We start from the raw sequence: 15,492 nt of genomic DNA, 5'->3' as shown, positions 1-15,492 counted from the left end.
CGCCTTCCACGGCGTACTCCATCTGTGCGGGTCCCTGGGCGCTCAGTTCCCGGCGGAGAGGTGACGAGCTAGGTCGAGCTCGATGGCTAGGCCGGCAGTCAGCCGGCAATATGCCTAGGTGTCCGTAGATTGGCAAAATCCGGCTGCAGCAGGCACTGGACAATGGCCCGGATGTCGTCCAAAATATTCGAGCCCGAAGGCTGACTCTTTCTGCCGAAAAGTGGCTTCGAGGCGGGAGCCCATGCGAGACACGTCAGCACAGCTCCGTGGATTCAAAAAAACGTTATGCTATGCAGCACTGTAATTATTTGAAAAGGGCGCCACATACTATTCGATGGGAGATGCGGCGCGCATCAACAAAGTAGTAAAGTTTCGGTTTTGGTTTTCGCGAAAGTAATAATGTTTTTAAAGCGCGAGTGGAGAATTTACGCTTTAAACCAATGACCCTTTGTGTTATTGGATGCTAGAGCAAGCTACACTTGGCAAGAGTGTAACCAATACAGACATGACCGTGAAATTGGGTTGTTTCACTTTTTACCCATTTTGCCCGGAGGCGGCGGAAAATCATCCGGGAGGCAAACGACTGTGTGCGCCGGTGTGTCGGCGTCGGTAATTAACCGCCTGTGTCTTGACCACTCCCCCGTAGTGGGTATGTGCCAGCAACGTCTGAGGCCTTCCTTCCTTCCTTCCGTCGGCGGCGTTTTCTCTCGTGGATTACGTTTTGATTGAAATTCAACCAAATCGTCCACTTACGGTAAGTCTACGCCATTATTTTTATTCATTTGGTCTCCTTAGCTACTCTAAGCAGTGCTGTGTGTGCACAGCAGATTATGTGCGCAGCGACAAACTTCCTATCCACGTTTGTCAGCACGTTTGTGTGAGCAGCGGCAGCCGTCATGTTCTCGAATAATGCGCTTACGTCTGTGCCGCGAGGTCTTTCCTAACGCGCGGAAAGGCACTCGGTGCGAAACCCGGGACGGTAAGCCCTCCTCGCCAGCTCTCTACTGGCTTTTCTGTGTTCAAAAATAAGTGCGCAGCCAGAAATTTCGCTTAGCCCGTGAGTGAAGGCCGAAATGAAACTATGCGTTAGAGCCGTGTGAGTACGATTTACTTGGCATCTGCGGAAACGCACAATCAAGTTCTGAGGTGGATTACATTTATTTTTTATTCTTTGTGTTATCGCCTCTCGGGACCATGGAGTGATGTTCATTGAGACGTGTGTATTAATTGCTTTGTTCAAGAAGAACAGCGCGAAAAGACAAGGACCACAGGAAGATACACAAAGACAAGCGCTGTTCTTCTTGAACATGGCATACCAACTCGCCCAAGCATCAGTCCTAACGATATTAATTGCTTGTTTGTTGTAGCCGCTCACTCGGTGCGCTTCGTGGACAGCGACGTTTCAGCAAATATGTTTTGTAACGCTATTGACTAGAGCTCGAGGCGTTTGTCAAAGTTGTAGTGAAGCGGCGGTGGAGGAATGCTAATAGTGTGATTGTTGAAAAAAAAAATTGGTTGCCGGCGCAAATGGCGAGCGTGTACAAACACCGCGAAGAACCTACGAGCTGCAGCCCGTCTCCCCTTTCGTTGCACACGTATGGATTCGTCCATCCCTGTTATCCGAGCCGTTGGCCGCCGCCGCTGGCCTGCGGGCAATTCATTTCAAAAGCTGAGTAAAGGTCGCCTCGACAAGAGATGGCTTACATTTCGTTCCGAGAGGCTCGTTCATGAACCCCGCTTACGCGTGCACAAATTTCTCCAGTACCAATTGTTCGAGAGGCAAAGTATGCGTTTCAGATCTCAGACTGCTACATTACAAAAACGCCAATGTAACTTGGCGCTTGTTTGCGCCACGAATGCAATTCTGCTCGCGATGTTTTATTATTGCTGCGCCTTTTGATGAACACGTTAATTGTTTAAATGAAATAATTCTTACTTTGAGCGTGTTCGTTGCTTTCGTTGATTTTTCTATCAGCGTTAGGTTAGGGTACCTGCATGCAAGCGTCTCCTTTTTACTGCTCTGTCCGGGCTGCACTTGAAGTAAAACCTTAACTGAATTTGAGATGGTATTTCATCCTTACAATAATGAGCTTGTTGTCTGAAGCTCACGTATGGTTCGGAAATGGCGCTGCTGCAGCCGCTGTGTGCTGTTGGAGTTTTTCTGGATAATGAGCACGGCATGGAAGCGCTGTAACCCGCTTGTTCCAAATAGCGCACGCTGGTGTATGAGTATGCTGTTTCGTCTTAGTGTTTCAAGTTATGGGCACAAAACTGTGGTGAACTGGTTCGCAGTCTACCTGGTAGGTTTTGCATGACTTGTGCCTGTTTGAGTATCGGCGTACGTACCAGGCTTCATGTGGGTATTTTGAAGCGCTTGTTCAATAGCGGGTATAAGAATAAATGCTTGAATATTCTCCAGTTGGGATCCTTTTGCAAGGAGCACTGAATGTACGTTTTATGGGGCAGCATTCTCAACAGCTCGTAGCGAGTCAATGATGATTAGTGGCACAAGTTTTCTAAGTATTCTATTCCAATTAATGTAAAGGGAATGCATACAGAGGTCAGTATTCGCAGTAGGTATTTAGTGTAGAGGTAGAGTGCTGCACGGAATGTGGGTATTACAATGTTTTATGACAGCCTCTTAGAATTTGTCATGCATATTTACTGAAATAGAATTTGTCATGCATATTTACTGAGATGATGATACCGGCGCGATGGCTCAGTGGTTATCGTGTTCTTCAGGTGCTCAAGTTATGCCAAGTCGTCAGTTATGTTATGTAAAGCTACGTCAAGTTATCATCACCACTGCAACGTAGCGACGATAACTGCGAGCATCACATAACCGTCTCTGCCTTTGTGCAGATTACCCACTGTGCAGCCGTACATCTCACTGGTCATCGCACATGCCCTGAAGATGGACAGTAGTCTCGAGCAGCAGACCAGGAAGGCGTGGTCGTCGGTGTCACCCGGAAATCCGGCACAACATCAACGGTTCACTGTGGGCTATAAAGGAAGATTCCTTCCACTGGGACCTCACTTGGCAATGGTGACCGTAACTGCAAGCATCATGTAACCGTCTCTGCCTTTGTGCAGGTTTGTGCATAATTATGCCTCACTCAATGTGATTTTGTTTTCCTTTTATGCCGTCGCTGCTGCTAAGTGGATGGGTTTGTTGTAAAAGATCTGAGCATACTATAGCTAGTTGTTGTGCTTGCCGTCTTCCACTCACTGATAGCATTTGCAACATGCTCAGAGTGCAAATTTAATTTTCATCATGGTGCATGTGCGGGAATAACAAGAATATTTCAATGCTAAGCGTGAAGCCAAAAAGAAAGCATGGAAATGTGGCTCTTGTCGGGGCAACCACAAGGGCACAAGCACCACAGAAAATCCGCAGCATGATTCCGACGTGATACTCAGATTACTGCAGACTGAAATGAAGCTTGATGCTCTTTTGCCTTTGTCAAAAAAGTTTGATGCATTTGAGTCATAAATGCAGTTGCTCTCAGATAAGTTTGACAACTTTCAGAACCACCTGACTGTTCAAGAAAAAACTACAAAACAACTAACGAAGTGAGTTGAAGGGCGGGAATCTAACAATGTAGGTAGTGATATAACTCAGCTGAAGCAGGACCTAGATGATTTAGAGTGGCGTAGTCGCTTTCTAACCCTAGAGCTTCATATATTGACTGAAGACCCAGGATGAGGACTTGCTAAGCAAAGTAAATGAGATTGTAGAAAAGCTGCAAGTTAAGGCTATTACACAAGACGACATTACCGCTGTGCATTACCTACACAGGGCTGAATTGACAAAAACATTGTAAACCTTTTCAACATGCACTTTGTAGAAGTTGGTGCCTCAAATGATATTCATTTTACATTATCGTGTGAACAATACATGAATGTTCAATGACCTCAAGCTGTATTTCTCACTCCAACTTGCGCCGAAGAAGTCCTCAACATAATCATGATGCTGAAGGACAACTGTGCATCAGCCTATGATGATGTGAAAGTTTCCCCCGTGAAAGCTGTAGCCACACTGATAACTCCATTCCTTACGCATATATGCAACTGCATACTTCAAGTAGGGATATTTCCAAACCAAATGAAGCTTGTGCATGTTCCAGCTATTCATAAAGGTGGTGCTTTTGAAGACTTGGACAACTATAGACCAATGTCAGTGCTTCCAGTCTTTTCAAAAGTTGCTGAACACTTAATGAACAGAAGAATTGTTGATTTCCTCACTCTGCATAAATTGATAGTGAAAGAGCAGTTTGGATTCAGAAAGAATGAGTCAACTGAAACTGCTTTACTTTATATTAAACAGAAAATTCTTGACAACATTAAGAAATGAAAGCTTACTTTGGATTTATTTCTTGATTTCAGGAAAGCCTTTGATTCTGTCCATCATGATATATTAATAATAAAGCTACCATTCTACGGAATCCAAGGTACAGCACATGCCTTGATGAAAAGCTGTTTAATTTGCAGGGAGCAATATACCACAATAAAGAGCACTGAATCCGATCGAGGCAGTATTAAATACGGAGTTCCATAGGGATCCATTCTAGGCACCATATTATCCTTGATATATATGAGTGATATTGTAAACACCCCAGGATGCTCTGAAATGGTATTACATGCAGATGACACTGATGTATTTTTTTTCAGGTTGTAATGAAAGCTTCGTTTACAGGGAAGCAAATGAATGGCTTCACTATTTAGACTTTTGGTTAACCTTTAATACACTAGACCTAAAGATAAACAAGACGGAATACCTGATTTTCAAGCCTAAAGGTAGCAAAAATGATAGTTCAAATTGAAGTTCTGGAATAACATTATTAGCCAGTCTAAGAGGATTTGCTTTCTAGGTGTTATCTTTCATGAAACGTTTCTCTGGAATTCGCACACAGAAGCTCTTCGAATTGAACTTTCACGTGTTTTTGGCATATTAAACAGGTTGCCAGTGAAGCAACAAACTTACTATGCTCTCTTTCATTCACGTTTAACATACTGCTCCCTGGTATCGTCAGACACAACACAAAGAAACCTTGATTAGCTGCACCCTCTGCTAAAGCGCTCAATATGTGGTATTCGAAAATTCCAAAAATAGAACATTGCTTGCCATACTTTAAGATCTATGACATACTAAAGATCAGTAAGCTATTCAAATATGTTATTTCTGGAAATCGTGCACCAGTATATGTTACACCGTTCAAATATTGAGGTTCAATACAAAAAGAAACACACTCCACATCTCCTTAGGGAAGATAAAATACAGGTGCCCCGATCTCGCACCAACTATGGTGATGTTAGATTATGTATGCAAATAGCAAATTTATTGAATCAATATCCAGCCATCTTTGAATTTTTACCAATCTACCCATCACTACCTAAAAAAAGCACTAAGCCATATGTACCTAATGGAATAAGTCAAAGAATTTTTTTTGTGTCATCGATGATATTTCGGTGTTGTATGTGTAATTAGTATTCGGGAATGTGTAAACCTTTTTTTCCATATACAGAAGCATGCACACAGTCCTCAGGGTTGTCCATTTGTTTTGTTTTGTGTGCTTGCATACATATTGGTTGTTGTACGATGTACTGTACTGCAAATGCGTTTCAATATGCCTATAGTGATTGCCACTGCTGTCAGGGGTGGGATGGCCTCATCGGGCAAAAATGCCATTAGCCTTCTCACCCAGGACAAATTTTGTATATTTTTTGCCCAAATAAACTATACTACTACTACAACTTGAATGATGCAGGTTCGATCCTATTCTGGCTGGTCGCGTTTTGATAGAGGCAAAATGCTAGAGGCCTGTGTTCTATGCAATGTCAGTGCATGGTAAGAAACCGCAGGTGGCCGAAATTACTCTACAACTTTTCACTACGGCGCCTCGCATAGCCTAGTCACCTTGGGTTTTTGGACCACTTAAAACCAAACCAAAACATCGACTAGCTTTCTTGAATGGGATAGCCAGGATATATATGCCTTGTGTTGTAAGCACATTTGTAGAGATGGAGTGGAATTTTTTTTTCAGTTCCTCTTATTTTTTTTCTTCCACTGTACAGGTCAACATGCCCGGATGACTGACTGCAGACAACAGGTCGCAAGACTGCTTCTGAGGGAACTATAGTCGGACCTATACTTTCAACATTTATTTTTATGTGGTGCATTCTTATGGTGCATGTATTGCATATTCCTTGCCTGCATAGCTTGGAAATAAACTAAATTGTAAGTATATTGATCGTCATGTCATTTGTGAAGACCATGCAGTGACCTTTTTCAACAGTTGTAGACTGTCTATAGGCACTCAACAGACAATGGTCTATTAAGGTTTTTTAGACAGAGCTCTATAGACTGTGTATAGACAAATGTCTACAGCATTGCCAGGTCACATAACTGTGGAATGTATATAGACAGTCTATAGACCTATGTTTACTGGACCAGTAGACTTTTGTCTATAGAGAGAAACCTACAGGAAGTGTATGGCCTAAGTCTATAGATCTATAGACTGCCTATAGAACTGTGTCTCTTATCAGTAGACATTTGTCTATAGACGGTCTATGGACAGAAGTCTATAGGAAGTGTATGTCCATAAATCTATAGTCGGGTACAACTTAAGAAGGCAGCGGCATTTGCCCCTCAAAGGCGGATGCACACGAGCCTCCGCCAATAGGCGCGCACTTCAGGTGACGTCATGAGCCGGACGGCCGGTGACCCCGCCGACGGAGAACATGCCGAACATGGCCGCCCTCGCTTCGAACTGGGCTGAGTCGCATCAGCTGTGTGCGTCTCCCTTCGTCAGAGTGAATTCGAATTGTTTGTGGGCGTCTGTCATGTCGGAAATATTATTGCAAGCTTACGATGCACAACTTGTGCCGCGTGCTTTTGTTCTGAGCCGTGAGGCGATGAAAAAAGGTTACAGCGAACATCGGTGACTGCGCTGCGCTTCGTCTGGAAACAGGATCCCGCAGCGGCACACCGCTGCAAACAAACATCGTGCGTGTTTGTTCTATGGTGTTTTGTTTTGCTCCTAAGTGAAGTTACGACGAGGAGAATTTGGCAAAGTCTGGTACCTACTGTGAGCGGCGGGTGTGTTAGTGTACTTTGCCCCTGCGTTTCACGTCGGACGTGGCGAAGTGATGGAGCAAAACCATTCTCAGGATAAATGAGAAAAGCGTGCGCGGATGATACCAACCTACGAGTTCCTCAACCGAAAAGATTTGTGGAAGCAACCTCCAACGCAAAGATTTGTTGCTGCCAGCTCAGCGCGCAAACGATCGATCGTTGGCAGCAGTATGATAAGATAGCCGAGCGTCTAGCAGGGCGTCGTTCGAGTGTTGTGTAGCACCGTCGATTGATCACTTCCCACCAGTGCTTACAATCAGTGACTAACACGCGCTGCTTGAGCGAATGTCATTGGATTATTAACGGCCAGGCGTGTGGGAGCAGTGTTTGTTTCCTTAATGTCAGCCTTAGTACTAATATAAAATTATGACCGATACACTGGTGCCTTTACAAGGGAGCTTGGCATGAATTCGCGTCTCTGTATGGCTTAGAATTCTTCACTCACTGCGTGTGCCAGCTGTAGAATGCCTGCTGTGACACAATCGCACATCAGTGGTGCTGCCAGCGCTTGACTTGCTTTCCCACAACACAGCTTTGCGCTGCTTTTTGATTGTTATGATATGTTGCTACTAAAACAATTCCAAGACAGTGAAGGCAACAGAGCCATTATGTACATCAAATAAAAGTATGACAAAGTAGGCACAGCTGCTTGTGAACTGACTCCTAATACCTCTACTCGCATCTGCATTAAATGTGTGTGCATGTTTTCTTGGGTGTTTGTTTATATTTGTTATTTTCTCCTTTTTTTTCATTTTAGATCTTAGTTTTCGCGCTCGCGTTTGTGTGCATGTGTGTGAATATGTGAGTGCTTCTGTGCGTGTATGTGTTTATTATTCCTATTTGTGTCCTTTTATTTTTTGTTTGTTCTTGTAAGCATGCTGCATCCACCTCTTCCTTTACAAATTCATTAACTCGTCTCATTCAAAGCACCAAGTCCTGTGAATAGCAGGGCTGGCCTCTTCGGTGTCATTAAATCCTTACACTCTTGTCTACCTTCCCTCCTCAGTCTGCCATCTTGCTGTGTTTTCTCCTACTATTCTGACCTTGCTTCTTGTGTTGTTGTCGCAACGTGATTAACGAACTTGCACTAAAGAAACATCTATCAGCTGTGACGACAGAAACATTGACCGATACAAAATGTTAAAAGCATCACGTGGCTTGCGCAATAACTTCGACTCTTACACCTGTTAATGTGTTTATGCATCAATGCATACGGCAGCTCGCCAGGAGTGCACATGAAAGGGTGCCATATTGTGCAACAGCATCTTGCGATGTTGTTGCATTCAGTCTTAATAAATCGATGGTTTCGCTGCCCGTCACATGTGGGGGTACAGATAACGTTGTGCAGTGGATTATCATTTCCTGTCTTGACGCTTTCATCATTACAAATGCAGTTTTCTAGTGAATGGAGTCCAGCAAAACAGTGCTGTGAGAGCTTTTTTCAGCTTTCACCATTTATTACCTAACCAATATCACTGTCTGAATCTGGCCGTCATTTTGCCTATGGCTTGTAATGAACAAAGTGACTCACTAAAACATGTTCAGCCTTGCGAGCATTTTTCCGGTACGTAAATATGACAAAAAAAAATGCTAGCAAAGTTATTCACGTTAATAATTGTGCTTGCATTCGCGTTAATGCCAGAGTCAGATAAATAAATTAAAAATTGGCTATGACAAGGCTGCGCTTTTTAGTGCATACTGCTAACAGAGCCATAAAGCATGCTCTGACGATTGTTATTTCAACATGGGGCCCGTCAAACTCGACGATGGCTGCCTGAATGAGCATTTTGGGCCTCAATAAGCTAAGGATGTTTTATATTTATTCTTATTCTCATTACTTGTGTGAGCCAGATAACCAAAATAAACAATGCAACCACATGAATGTGCTTTGGCGTGCAAGCTGCTAACAGGGGCTGTCAGTTTCGTGTTGACTACTGGTATCGCAGCAGCGCTGCCTATGACATGACTGCGATTTCCAGTGCATACTGCTAACAGAGCCATAAAGCGTGCTCTGACTACTGTTATTTCAACATGGGGCCCGTCAAACTCGACAATGGCTGCCTTAATGAGCATTTTGGGCCTCAATAAGCTAATGATGCTTTATATTTATTCTCTTATTCTCATTACTTGTGTGAGCCAGATAACCAAAATAAACAATGCAACCACATGAATGTGCTTTGGCGTTCAAGCTGCTAACAGTGGCTGTCAGTTTCGTGTTGACTACTGGTATCGCAGCAGCACTGGCTATGACTTGACTGCGATTTCCAGTGCATACTGCTAACAGAGCCGTAAAGCGTGCTCTGACTACTGTTATTTCAACATGGGGCCCGTCAAACTCAACGATGGCTGCCTGAATGAGCTAATGATGCTTTATATTTATTCTCTTATTCTCATTACTTGTGTGAGCCAGATAACCAAAATAAACAATGCAACCACATGAATGTGCTTTGGCGTGCAAGCTGCTAACAGTGGCTGTCAGTTTCGTGTTGACTACTGGTATCTCAGCAGCAGTGGCTATGACATGACTGCGATTTCCAGTGCATACTGCTAACAGAGCCATAAAGCGTGCTCTGACTACTGTTATTTCAACATGGGGCCCGTCAAACTCGACGATGGCTGCCTGAATGAGCATTTTGGGCCTCAATAAGCTAATGATGCTTTATATTTATTCTCTTATTCTCATTACTTGTGTGAGCCAGATAACCAAAATAAACAATGAAACCACATGAATGTGCTTTGGCGTGCAAGCTGCTAACAGTGGCTGTCAGTTTCGTGTTTACTGGTATCGCAGCAGCGCTGCCTATGACATGACTGCGATTTCCAGTGCATACTGCTAACAGAGCCATAAAGTGTGCTCTGACTACTGTTATTTCAACATGGGGCCCGTCAAACTCGACGATGGCTGCCTGAATGAGCATTTTGAGCCTCAATAAGCTAATGATGCTTTATATTTATTCTCTTATTCTCATTACTTGTGCGAGCCAGATAACCAAAATAAACAATGCAACCACATGAATGTGCTTTGGCGTGCAAGCTGCTAACAGTGGCTGTCAGCTTCGTGTTGACTACTGGTATCGCAGCAGCACTGGCTATGACATGACTGCGATTTCCAGTGTAGACTGCTAACAGAGCTATAACGCGTGCCTTGAATACTGTTATTTCAACATGGGGCCCGTCAAACTAGATGGTGGCTGCCTGAATGAGCATTTTGAGCCCGCCAAGGATAATCACAGTTAACAGTTGTGTTTCAATTCAGATATACCAGCATTTAAACATGTTTCTATGCCACTTCTTAAATCGAGCACAATGTGTGCTGGACGTTGCTTATCAGAATTGAGCTTCTATTATAAGGAATACGCCATAAATGGAACTGCTTATTTATTTCAGAGGTCACGGAATGGATGGTTGTCTGTTGCGAACCAACGGGAAAAATTTTGGTAGCCCTAATAAAGGTTAAAAAAAGCCGTTATGCTTCGTCGAGTGGCTCAATGCCAGACAGCTCGCAGTCGGAGTCGCTTTCTTCAGTGTCATCTTCACCCAGCTGGATGATGGTGGGTTGAATGTGCTCACTCCCAGACGTGTCAAGTCTGAACTTTGCCTCCAAGTCCATCACGTGCTGAATGCTCTTCGCCCAGTCTTCCGCCGCTACGTGCTTGATTTTCTCCCTCAAGATGGCGTCGACCGTGGACGGCTTGAAGTCTATGTTGTCCGCAGCGATGCCATTTTTGACCTTGGCCCAAACAAGCTCAATGGGATTAAATTCGCAGTGGTACGGCGGGAGCCTGAGTACAATGCAACCGGCGCTTACAGCTGCATTGTCTACGATGTAGCTCAGAAAGCGTGACTTTACAGATGCCACCAGCTCAAGCAGCTACTTCTATATCATCCTTTCAGCGTAGGTGATCTTCTTGCTTGTGAGCCACTCCTGTATCTTCTTCTTCCAGGCCGCCGTTGGCAATTTCTCTTCTCACCGCCTATGGTAAGGTACATTGTCTAAAACAATGACGCTACCAGCTGGCAACGTCTGCAGAACGCCATTAAACCAGCCCTCAAAGCGATTGCCGTCCATTTCCTCGTGGTAGTCGCCTGTCTTTTGGCCTCGGAATACATCCAAGCAGCCGTCGACGAAGCCATCCTCGCTGCCGATGTGCGTGACGATCAGGCGCTGACCTTTCCCAGAAAGTTATTTTAGACCCGTCGTTAGGCCATTTGCTCGAGTGAACAGGCGTCTGTCCGCACGACCGACCGAGTGTGTCCCGCCGTCACCCATGTCGCGTCCAGGTAGATCTTTCGTCCTTCCGCTCGGTAGCGCTCCACGTCACGGAGGTAGCGATTCCGCCAATCGGTGATGTCATCCCGGTCGATAAGCAGCGAGTTGCGGCTTCTCTTTTCGTGCTTGAAGCCGGTCTCGGCAAGCAGGCGACGCACAGTCCACCGCCTTAGTGATGGGAGTTCCATACGTTCCGAGAACTCGGTAGTGATCTTCTCGACCGTCGGTATCTCGTTGCGGCGAAAGAAATCGTGCACACATGACCTCAGCGCGCACAACGTGAAGCTGTCAAACTTCGCGCTGCGTCTTCTCTTCTCCGCATTGCGTGGGCGCTTTCGGGACGGCGTCGTCAATTTGCCACCCGAAAAATGCGAAGCTTTAACTTCCTTCCTCACCCTGAACACAGTCCTTTCGCTGACACCGAGCATGTCAGCGACAAACTTGCTCGTCTCCTCTACGCTGCGTTCAGGCTCCCTGTTACGCCAAAACGTGTAGCAGGGGAAGATCATGTTGCGTGAATCGCTGTTCAGGATGCGGCCGCTCTTGCTCTTGCCGAGGCTCCTTGGGGGTGTGATCATCGATGCGACACAAGGCTCGTTCGGCAACAAAGGCTCTCGTTCCGATGTCACCTCGCTGGGCTCCGTGGCGGAAAAGGGGTACGGAATGCCGTGCGCGAGCGTGCGTGTACTCACGAGATTGTAGGTTCGCAACCGCAAAAAAAAAAAAAAGAAACAGGTAGCAATTGAAAAATAAGCCTCACACATTAAAAAATAAGCTTGTGAAAACACACAAAAAGTACATATGAATCCTATGCTATTGAGCCAGACTGTTTTGTAATTACACGCCCGGTGCCGTCGATCTCGCTCCGTAGCAGACGACGCACAGCGTTGTAGAAGGCACGGAGTTAATTTTCTCTCGCGATCCGGCATGTGCTGAAGCATTTGCATCATGATAGTTTTACTAAACCACTCATCAAGATACACAAATCTTATTTATACAGAGAAATACGCGTTTTAGAAGCAGTCACAATTTTTTGAGCGGGATTATTTCTTTAGTCGCGGAGGCAATTGGCTGCTGCGCTTCGGTCATCTGGGCGGGGCCTCTCCTGTCTTCTAAAGTTGTACCCGACTATATAAATCTTCTATAGACTGTCTATGGACCTATCTACATTCAGTAGACATTTGTCTATGGACTGTCTATAGACAAAAGTCTACTAAAAGCCATAAATCTATAGATTGTCTATAGACTGGTCCAAAGGATTTGTCTATAGACAGTTTATAGACTTCTTAGACTAAAGTCTATAGAGTCTATGGACTTTCTAAAGAAATTTTTGTAAGGGGGGTCTCGCTTTGGCCGACGTGACGTCGCCCTGTAGCGCGTGCGTTACGCCAGAGTATAAACGTGCTTTAACAGAGCCTGCGCTTAATCGCTAACCAACGTATTTAGTTGCGGCATCTATGGGAACCACTGAACCCCCCCCCCCCCCCCCGCACTCTCTTTGAATAAAAATAAAAAAACCCTGCGTGAAGGCACGGAATCGAACCATGGCCTCGGGCGTTTGAAGTGAAGGCGCTACCACTCCGCCACGACGGCTCGAGCGTCAACCATGAATAAAGGCGCATCTAGTGAATGCACTCTTCCGATGAAGAAGTCTCCGCGCTTTCACATATCCTAGCCTAACAGAGCTGGGCCATCAGCAATTTTTTTTTCTTAACTGCCTTGTATCTTGTCTCCCGTCCCTAATAAACGATTTCCGTTAAGTAGTTCATAGTTGACTGGCACAGCCGGGAACGTTTCACTGGGCAAGCGTACGAAGACACAAGCGCTCTTTATACTACGAACTCCCTTGTACGATCACCGACCATCGTGCCATCATAGTTTTTCATCGACCGTGGCAATCATCTGACCAGCCTTAACAGGCTCCTTCAAAGGTTAACTAGCACTTGAAGCGGCACTTGCAGTTCCTCTGCTGTTCGGCGCTTGTAAATCGAGGCGTGTCAAAAACAAAACAACGGGGAACGCAAAGCTCATAGACGCGAAGCGCCATAAAAAAACCGAAACTCTCTTGGCCGCCTGTTGCGCCACCGAGCATCGGTTTTCTTTGCTTCCAACATTCAGGTTGTCTTTTGTCTGTCTTCCTTGTGTGATAAAAGTGCACTATCGGTTTCAAAACAAAACTTACTTCAGTACTGAATCGCGCAACCATCCTACCTTCCTTTGTCAGCCTCAGAGATTCAGGGATTCTATGCATTAAGGAAAATTCCTCCACGGTGGCGCCTCTGGTCCTATGACGTCAGCACGCTTGTACTTGCGAGATTGGCCTGTGGCGGCGACACCTGTATTTTGGTTCGTGCTATTTTATAGCTTACAAGAGCTTTGTTTTCAGTAAGAAAGGCGTTTTTATGATCAGGAGCTGGTATTCTAACGATACAAGCCAGCTTCAATTTCTCCTCAATGTCACTTTAATGGGCAGGAAATTGAGAACGTTCTTACCGACCTTGCACCGTAACCTTAAACTATACTACCCCACACATGCACATCAGAAGCTCGTCAAACACAGACAGAGTGCACAGCACAGATATGGAGACATGCACACTTGCGTACACTTCTGAAGAAACATCAACCTGTATGGGTGAGGAACAAGAATGACTGGAAAAAAGCAGTCGTCACAGAGGTTGGTCGTCAACCGAGGCGCTATACAGTGCAATCCACAAGCGGATCAATTTATGTGCGTAACCGTGTGCACCTGAGGCCACGCACTCAGGTGGTGCGTGAAGCCACTCGTACAGCAGAAGACTACACCCTGGATGAATCGGGGCCAACAAGTGCCAACGATGCTACGCCTCACAAGTATTCTGAAGAAGCAAGACATGCTTCGATATATGTTACACGGGCTGGAAGAGCGAAGCGTCCACCGGCTAGGTTTCAGGACTGAAGTGTTTTCTTTTTTGTTTTTATTGTTTTAATAATCTTCACTCAAAAAAGGGCGATTTATGTATCATCACTGGCGCCGCAACAAACCCAAACGACACAACAACCACCTTGAACGGTCGTCCGTACAGGTAGGGGCGGAATTTCGACGTAGCCGAGATGAATGCAAGGCACTCCTTCTCAGTTGTCCAATAGTTAGCATCGACCTTGGAAAGGGAACGTTATGCGATGACTTTCTCCAGCCCGTCGCTTTTTTGAACGAGGACGGCGCCTAGGCCGACGCTGTTTACGTCGGTATGAACTTCAGTATCGGCGTTTGCATCAAAATGCGCGAGAATCGATGGGGACTGTAAACGGCGCTGAATTTCTTCGAAAGCTTCTGTTTGCGACGTTTCCCATTTACATGGCAAGTCTGTCTTCGTCAGTTGGGTCAGGGGCTCAGCGATGTACGAAAAGTTTTTCACAAATAGTCTGTAATATTGTTACGAGTGGACGAATCATGAACGAAGAAGTGGCGGTGCGCGGAACGACGACGACGTTGACAGTTGGTAGCTGGGCGCTCGGTTCTGAGCTGAGTGCTGGCCTTCTCAGAGCAGCCGCCATATAGACTTACCGCCGTAACATCCCCGTAACATCTTTTGGTGGAGGTGCAGGGTATCGATCCCAGTACCTCTCGCACCCTCAAGCTCCACGCCCCGCCTTCGCTCCACCGAGTACGCTCGCCTGCCCCCCGACTCTGCCGTTTATCTGCTTATGTCCCCATTTCCTGCGGTTCCTGATGGGGATTATCTTGCCTGTCCACTCGCCGATGTCGTTCTCTCCCGCAATGTTGTTCTTCCGCACCTCATCGTGACCGTCACCAAGAATAGCACCTCCCTTCCTGTCCTCAACTTCAGCTTGTCACCACAAGTTCTTCCTGCAGGCATATCACTTGCTACTTTGTCTTCTCTCACCGACTGTACCGTCACTGCTCTCTCACCTGGACCGCCTTCTACTGTCTCTCAAGCGGCCGACATCCCGGCCAACGTTCCGCAATCCATTTCTGCGATGATTGCTTCTGACCTGAGCCCCGAGCATGCACAGGATCTTCACAACCTTTTGGTGTCCTACTCCGACATTTTTGACTTCGCTTCTGCTCCTCTGGGTCAAACGTCGG

At 45.7% G+C, this 15,492-nt stretch overlaps 1 long non-coding RNA gene across 1 annotated transcript; it reads left to right on the top strand.

Moving 5' to 3' along the window:
- Nucleotides 1-606: 606 nt before the first annotated feature.
- On the top strand, nt 607-6,220 carry LOC144134640 (uncharacterized). The gene is made up of 3 exons (XR_013315188.1): nt 607-754; nt 2,863-3,093; nt 6,076-6,220. It is a non-coding gene; the product is annotated as an uncharacterized LOC144134640 (long non-coding RNA).
- Nucleotides 6,221-15,492: the final 9,272 nt, after the last annotated feature.

Source organism: Amblyomma americanum, chromosome 5 (assembly GCF_052857255.1).
Source record: "Amblyomma americanum isolate KBUSLIRL-KWMA chromosome 5, ASM5285725v1, whole genome shotgun sequence".
Classification (NCBI taxonomy): Eukaryota; Metazoa; Arthropoda; class Arachnida; order Ixodida; family Ixodidae; genus Amblyomma; species Amblyomma americanum.
The sequence above is the reverse complement of the archived record's forward strand: the minus strand, read 5'-3'. Positions and strand labels throughout refer to the sequence as shown.